The sequence below is a fragment of the Anopheles nili genome, chromosome 2, assembly GCF_943737925.1.
Source record: "Anopheles nili chromosome 2, idAnoNiliSN_F5_01, whole genome shotgun sequence".
NCBI lineage: Eukaryota > Metazoa > Arthropoda > Insecta > Diptera > Culicidae > Anopheles > Anopheles nili.
Genome location: NC_071291.1, coordinates 6,301,539 through 6,309,303, shown reverse-complemented (window position 1 = coordinate 6,309,303; position 7,765 = coordinate 6,301,539).

Genomic DNA, 7,765 nt, shown 5'->3' with positions numbered 1-7,765 from the left:
GTGAGAGCATAAATCGTCGAAAGGATGCTCAACTGCTCGAAAACATCATACGTTAGCTCTCGTGTGGAACTTTTCGATAGAGGCAGATAAATCGACACGTGTACCCATAAACCAGACCGCCACAATCAGCCCACCAGCTGGGGGCTAATTAATAAATGGCACCGTAAAAATGCGTCCCACCGGCGATTATGGTTGATGCTGTGTATCCCAACCGTTGCATAACTTGCTCATGGGCCGATCGGCATAAAAAGTGGAGGGCAAGATAAACGAATCAATTCGCAACGGCCGCACTTGACCGCGGGCGCCAGTGTCTCGCGGGGTGCCACTGGGAAATGGCCAAATTAATTAACTCAAGTACTCGGATTCCGCCTTCCGTGAAACCTTCCCACCGCGTACTTCGAAGTCAAACAACAACTCATTTTTGGCCCTACTCCGCCAGGGGGCGCTTCGGCGATGGACCGTACAGGTTTTGGGGGGTGCCGAGGAAAAACAATTTTTCAATTAAGCACCCGACCAGCACGGCCCAGCGATTGTTCGTGCTTTCCGTTGAGAATTTGAATTAAAAATACAACGTGTCTCGGAGGTCGGTTCGGGTACGATTGCGCGGTGCGCGTCCAGGGAACCCCACGTGCGTACTTCACCACGTTTATTCCACCCGTTACGAAGGTCAGCAAGCCGACCCGCCAGTAGTGTGAAATGTACGCAATAATAATTTACATCGATACACACGCATCCGCATGTGCGTTCTCGACGTTTGTTGGGTAGAATTCGCTTGCTTCCGGGTTGGGATGCGATGGGCCCCGTGGACGGAAGAGCTCGGTGGTGGAGAAACATCTCACAAAGTGCTTTCCACTTTCCATCATCATGTTGAATTACAATTACTCCCGCTCCCGGCGGGAGATCTCTGTGCATCCGGTTGGGCCACGGTGGGGCCGTCCTCGACCGGACAGAGAAAAATGATCTGTTTGATTAAATATTCAACAAGCTGCATACGGTTGGCCCGATAGCTCACGTTCGTTACCGGAAGACAGATGCCATCCCCTGCCATCGGGCACGCTCGAAGGAAGGTGAATCTTTGCCGTTGCACACGTTGGATTTATTCATCCACCCGTCGTCCTTTCAACCACCCACCAATGTCGGGGAGGGCGATGTGCGGATGGCGTGGAATACATTTCGTGATTGGCACGATCGCTCGACCGCTGGGAGAATGCAAGACACGACTCGCAGAGTCGCTTGTAAGCACCCTCAGTTCCACTGTTAAGCGGGTGATTAATCTCAGCAAAGGTGACGGGATGGACTCGGGCTACCGAAAATTGGCTTGCTAATTGGCGAGGTTCATTATGCATGCCTTTTATTTTCGTCTCGAGCGAGTTCGCAGCGATGCAGCAGCGTGGGTTAGTTGGTTTTGGATTAGAAGAAGCATCACTGTTGAGCTGAAGCAATGCCTGGAAAGTAATTTATGGAATTATGCGTTGCAGCATGTGAACTCTCGTTTATTTCAACCGTGCGTCATCGAACGTTGAGAATGTCCACCTAAGTAAACATATAGGGGTGTACTGCTAGATAACAAACGAAATTCTTGGAAGAAATCGTCAAGGGGTATCAGAAAGCACCTGAGGACCGTTCTGTTAAGTGTTTCGATTCAGCCCTGAACCTTCGCTCAGCCTTTAATATCAACATCAAGCATACACATTTTGCATAAGATACCTACTCAACGTTTTTAAGTATACCTAAGCTGTAAGCTACCATGCGTTTGCTGCTGGACTATACGTGCAGATAGCATTAGTAATCTGATCCGCCTGAAGCTCGCAAAACTGTGGGAAGGAATCTGATACCGAGAAGGAAATTTATTCCCAACAGAAATTGACGATGCCTCTCTCTATATTTACTAGCTTAAGTGCACTTTCAAGAACCTTTCAGATCAATCAGTTTCATTAGAACAAAGAGTGGTCAATGATAAATCTTGATAGAGCAACTTTGCTGACCGTAAGAATGGCGTTTCAGACGGTTTTGTCCAACGCATTATTGGTGCTGTTTTATAGCTGGTTATGCAAATAAATCAATTACGCATGAAAGGTATGTACTTGACTAACAGGATATACAAATAAAGTTATTCAAAACATCACTTTACTTCCATGATGCTTTTAAAATGTTTTCTTGAATTATTTTCCTGCTATTAAAATCCTGCAATGTATGGTACACTACAATTTTCTTATGCGAGGATTTATTTTCCATTTGCAATTTTTACACCGACAACAGCTCGATGGATCCTGAACGTTTATGTCCGAACGACTAACCGGCATGTGTTTTCGGTATAATTTGTTCACCCTCTTCGAGATGAGCTCTAGTCGGCTTGGGGAGGCACACAAAAAAAATGCTAAAATAAACCCTCTCACCCCGGTAACCAGCCGTTTCCGGATGGTGGGCCTTATATATCGCCGGTGTCAGCGGAATTTATTGTCTCAATCGGAAATCGGAAGTAGCCTGGCCGGCTTAGCGCCGGTTCCAATATCGAATTCAAAGAATCCGCTCCCGAAGAGATTGATGGAGATCATTTGCATTGATTGCCTGGACGCCCGAGGCTGCAGCCTCCGGGGTGGGTTACTTTCGGCGACGCGGACCGGTTCGCTTGTTCCGGTGGGCTGTGGCACGGATCGATGGGATGAAAAAAGGATCCACCTACCCATTGCTGTCGTTGGCGTTCTCGATGGTCTGCCTGAGGCGGTTCGCAGCCGAGGTAACCGTAATGTCCGCGAAGCGCTCCGGTGGATGTGCTCTGGTGTTGCAGCCGGCAGTCCAACTGATCGATAAATTAGATAGAAGCAAAGGGGTCGCAATAATTTAATGCGTTCGAGCTACGTAAACAAATGCCGTATTGATGACGATTTTATCGCGTGTTCGCCGAGTGCTGCAGTAGTTTTATCTATGATGAAACTTAACCCAGCTCACGCTGAGGCACTGTGGCGAAACATTCCAATTGTCCGTTTGCTCTTTTAGCGGAAATAATCGACTGGTTGCATTAGAAAACAACTAAACTATGGCTACTTTCATTATGGCTTTACTTCATGATTGAACTCACTCTCATCGGTGTAACCGTGGAACACAATTCTAAATTAATTTCAAGCACAATCAAATTCAATTGAACAAACATCCTTTAAGCGCGCACTATAACCATTTCTTTTTAAATTGCAGTGTTCTGATACATTTGCACCATGGCCTATAAACGTACCCATAACTATAACATTGTAACGCTGTCTGCTCTTGTTGGAATTATAAGCACGTGATGATAAAGCTGATTACTCTCAGCACCTCCAACAATTAAACGCGATAGTGTTTTACGCCTACCGAATGCATCTCGGGGGATTTCGGACGTTTTATTTTGTTTTCGTTCAGAGGATTATCCACCAGTCGTACTGCAACGCGCTGTAAAACAATATTACCCAATTCGAGTTTTCGAAGCAGGCGGCGTTGCAATACCACCACAAAATAAATGGGCTCCTGGGTGGAGCTCTGGGGACGGCAGTTACAGAGATTAAGCCTGCTTGTCAAACAGCGGCTCACCTACGGCTACTGCCATTAAAACCAGTTCATTACCAGCCCACACGGCGCTTAATTAAGAGATCATGGTTTTCACGTGGTGGAAGCAGAACGTCCACGATGCCTACACGTTGATGAAAACCACCAGGACTCAAAAACAGGACTGTGATAGTTCGGATAGGATGCTTTGCGTAAACTCTCCGTTGCCGTCGGCTATAATTAATGCAAACTGTGCGTTATGAAAGCGATCGTTGTATTGAAATTGCGCCCGGTACAAAACAAACCATTCGTTTTCGAAGGATTTCAGGCTTGCGCGGATATTATTTCTAATGGGAAATTTGAGCTCAAAACATCGGTTGCCGGTTGCTATTCCACGAGTTACACCATACTAAGTAACATTCCTAACATCGTTGAGCTTTCCACAGCTGCTACTGTCCTGGTTGACGATTTCATTACGCTCAAATACAACTTTTGGTCATCCTTTTTAGCTGCGCAATGCTCGATCATTATCGGCTGCCAAACCATAGCTGCTACGGACTAGCGTTGGTTATTCAAAGTTTTAATAACATTCCGAAAATTTGTCTCCCTTTAGCGTCTATCGAAGCAGGACATGCTCGACTAAACGGACCACTAATAGAGAGAGAGAGAGAGAGAGAGAGAGAGAGAGAAAATCGAAACTATATGTGTTAGGAAACCGGACTGCCAGTGGAAAGTCTGTAATGAATTTATATCGCGTAGTGTTGTCAGCGTGTCACATTTGAGAGGCGCTTTTTTGCATTTTAGGAAAATGTTATGTTGCAGTAATCACTTCAGTTGTGCTTGACATTTTTAGGAAAGCTCGTCAGGCTTGGAAAATGATGTATTTTCAAGCATCCATGCTGTATAAAAGAGAAATGTGGCGCTTGTCGAAAAGTCCTTAGTGTTATTAATCAATTGGAGTTTTCAGTATGCGGGCAGGTGTTCGTATTTTCGCAAAAACAGAAATATAGCATTAGCATATGAAACGCAATGGAATGGAACATACCACACACTTTCAATGACCATACGGCCATGCCATCATGCGAAGTTTAAAACAGAAAACCCTTTATTGAAGAGATGTTAAAGTTCATTTCTTAAATGTGCTATTTTCCATGTAAATCGTTGCCTGCCCATGTAAATCGTTGTTGCATTATCGACTGGTACGGTCTCCAATGACATCCTTAACTATCCGGAAGCCAGTGATAGCTCAAATTGCTTTGGTATTTGCGGGGACATGCCGGCATCATTGTTCGTGGCAAAGCTCGATTATCGCGAACCATTCAGCGTCTTATTATTCAAAGGCATTGCTGACGACACCTGCCATCGATGGCTCATAACGCCCCGTAGCCAATGCTTTGCGGCAGTAGAGTTGCGGGATCTAATTCAAGTGTTTCGCGTTTCGAAACATTCCCGGTTCGAGTGTTGCCACTAGAACACCGATGCTACGCATGCACATCGGTTCCATTCGGATGAGTTTCTTGTGTCCGACTACGGCGGTTGAATGCGCCAAACGGTTTCGCACGGTGAATGCGAATGGAGCACGATGTGCCGCGCAAAGGACGACCAAGTCCTTGTTTGTAAAACTATTTCAATTTGCCTGCTCAGACAACCGGTGTTGCATTCCCGAGTGCCGACAGGAGAGACATTCGAGTGACGGCAACCCGTGGGCAGGGTATCGTCGGTGTGTTCTCTGGATCACTCTAGCTCCAGCTGCACAGCAACCATCTGGCTGTTTTCTCCGATAACCACCCTACTAGCCAAGCTGCTACTCGTTTGCGATACAATACACTGCTGGGCGTCGCCATTGGGCGGTAATGAACTTTGCACAACTGCTCCATTGTAAAGCGCACTCGGATCCAACCTTAAGGGCTACTGAGTCGCAGCACACTGGAACGCACGGCCCCGGAAGCGATCGATACATCCCCGCATGGGAGGATTTCGATTATTCGCATTTGCGTCTACGTGCAACAATGTTTTGTAGGTTCAATGTTAAATGATTAAAATCGCTTCACTATGAAGAGAACTGAATATTTACTCTTGTTTGTTGGGTTGCATTTGCAAACTGCCTTAAATAAGGACATTGAAAGTTAGTATGCTGAGTGCTGACTATTTTGAACGCAAACAAAACCGGAAGCATGTATAACAAGCAAATCAACCACGTAGTAAAAATGTTACCCATTCCGGCACAGATTCTGCCAACCGCATCAATTGATTAGCTATCATCGTTCGATTGAGTACGAAACGCTTTTCGAAGGGTTGCAAAGCCCGCTTGGAAAAGTTTTGTTGACCGAGTACGAAAGTGCCCTTCGGCATTCCCTGTTGCTTGGGAAAATCGAACGGATAGAGGCCAAATGCGCACAATTGCAAATTTTGGGCGCAAAGTAATGCCCCAGGAAAATACGCCTGCCTCTGACAACCAACGCCGCATCTGCACGTCGAACACGTACCCATACGCCGCAAATTGTGGGAGACGATATGATAAACTCACAGCGGCTCACTCTGGTGGTCTGATTGCCTCCCAGGTCTCCCGATTGGGCTCCGTTTCACTGACTCCCGGTCTGGTTCAATAAATGATGAGCCATAGCTTCTTGCCGTTCCGATCAGGGCGGCTGGGTCCGGGTGCGAGCTCGTAGATGAAAGCCCAGCATAAATGGGTTAGTGCGTGTGCCGATAATCCTTTTCTCGCTCGAATGTGAACCGGCAGTCGATGGGGAGCGAGTGGCATTGTACGTGCTGCCAGCAGAACGGCTGGATGGGCAGTTTTTTTTTTCACTGTACTCGATGCGGGATCCGGCCAATTCCGACTGCATTTTGGCTTTGGCTTGGTCTCGGCTTGCAATTATTCAATTGGAGAAAGGAGCGACAAATTTGAGCGAGCAACAATGTGCTGAAACAATATCGACTCCATCCAGTGGGGCGGGAGGATGTTGCGACTCATCACATGTACGGATAGTGCGCAAATTAAGCACCCCTTACGGGCAATCGATGCTAATGCACCCCTGTACGTAGCATTTAGGTTCTCGAACGTTTCCCTGAAGGGGTTTTTGTTGAGCTATGGCATCGAGCTGGCACAAATACAGGCGATTAGGAGGAAGCCACCGCTGGACGTGCAGTGAAACCTTATCATGACGATTTGCTTAGTTGAAAAGTTGAACATTTTGCAGCAGCCAATCATGTGAGCATCGGAACAAGTGATTGATAGTTTTAGAGGCGGCTTTTACTTAGAGTTTCAGCTGCGGATTTGACATTTTCCGTTGAGAAAATAAGTACATTCAGTCGGTTTAGACTCTCTCCTACGTTGGGCTTTCAAATATTATGCGTATCGATTTGTTTGCAGCATACTCTTGAGATAATTATATTGTTAATGCTCAAACGCATCGATATTACAGTACATTCGTGTGAAAACTAGCAAAAATAAAAAGGCCAAAGGGAAACAGGACCAGCAGGATGTGTCCGAAATGATTACCAATGAAGTGGAAACGTGATGGGCATTGTAAGCGGAGGTTTGCGTGCTGTGGTCTGGTGTGTTTTATGTGTTGAGTTTATTTGTCAGTTGTTTAATCGTTATTTTGCTCTTGATTTGCATCATGCATGCGAGATGGATTGTGCGGAATAATTAAAACTGATCAATTATGAGCTGTAGGATATATTTCGTTTGCGATGAGAGTATGGTGGAAATAATGGATTCGGACGTGTGTTGTGAATATAATGGTTTGGATGTCGATTTACCAATTTAACAGCTGCATTTTTACTAATGGTTCGTTATTACCAAACACTAAATGGCATTAGAAAATGTTCGGCTTCGGGTTTAATTAACACCAAACCACACAAAAATGGTTTTGCATTTATTATTTACTCAATTTTGTCCACATCCAGTGTTCGGGTTGTATACGATTGCGAGGAACGTTAGCTCAAGAACACAACCAAGAGATTAGGGGAACTTTTCCGGTACAACCAGCAAACTGCTGGGCGAAAATGATACCGGCTCCCGCCTCTTACGATCCTCTGAGGCAGCGCAATTTTGTGCATTGTTTCGAAACGAGAGACCTAAACCGGTTGTCATGCATGTAGCGTTGGAATTATATAGTTTCGAGATAATTCGTCGCATCCACTTCGATGTCGGAGCAACGGCGACACGAAAAAGGCCTCATATGCCTTTCCAATGCCCCACCGTGGCAGGTTTCAATTGTTATGCCTCACAACAAAGGAC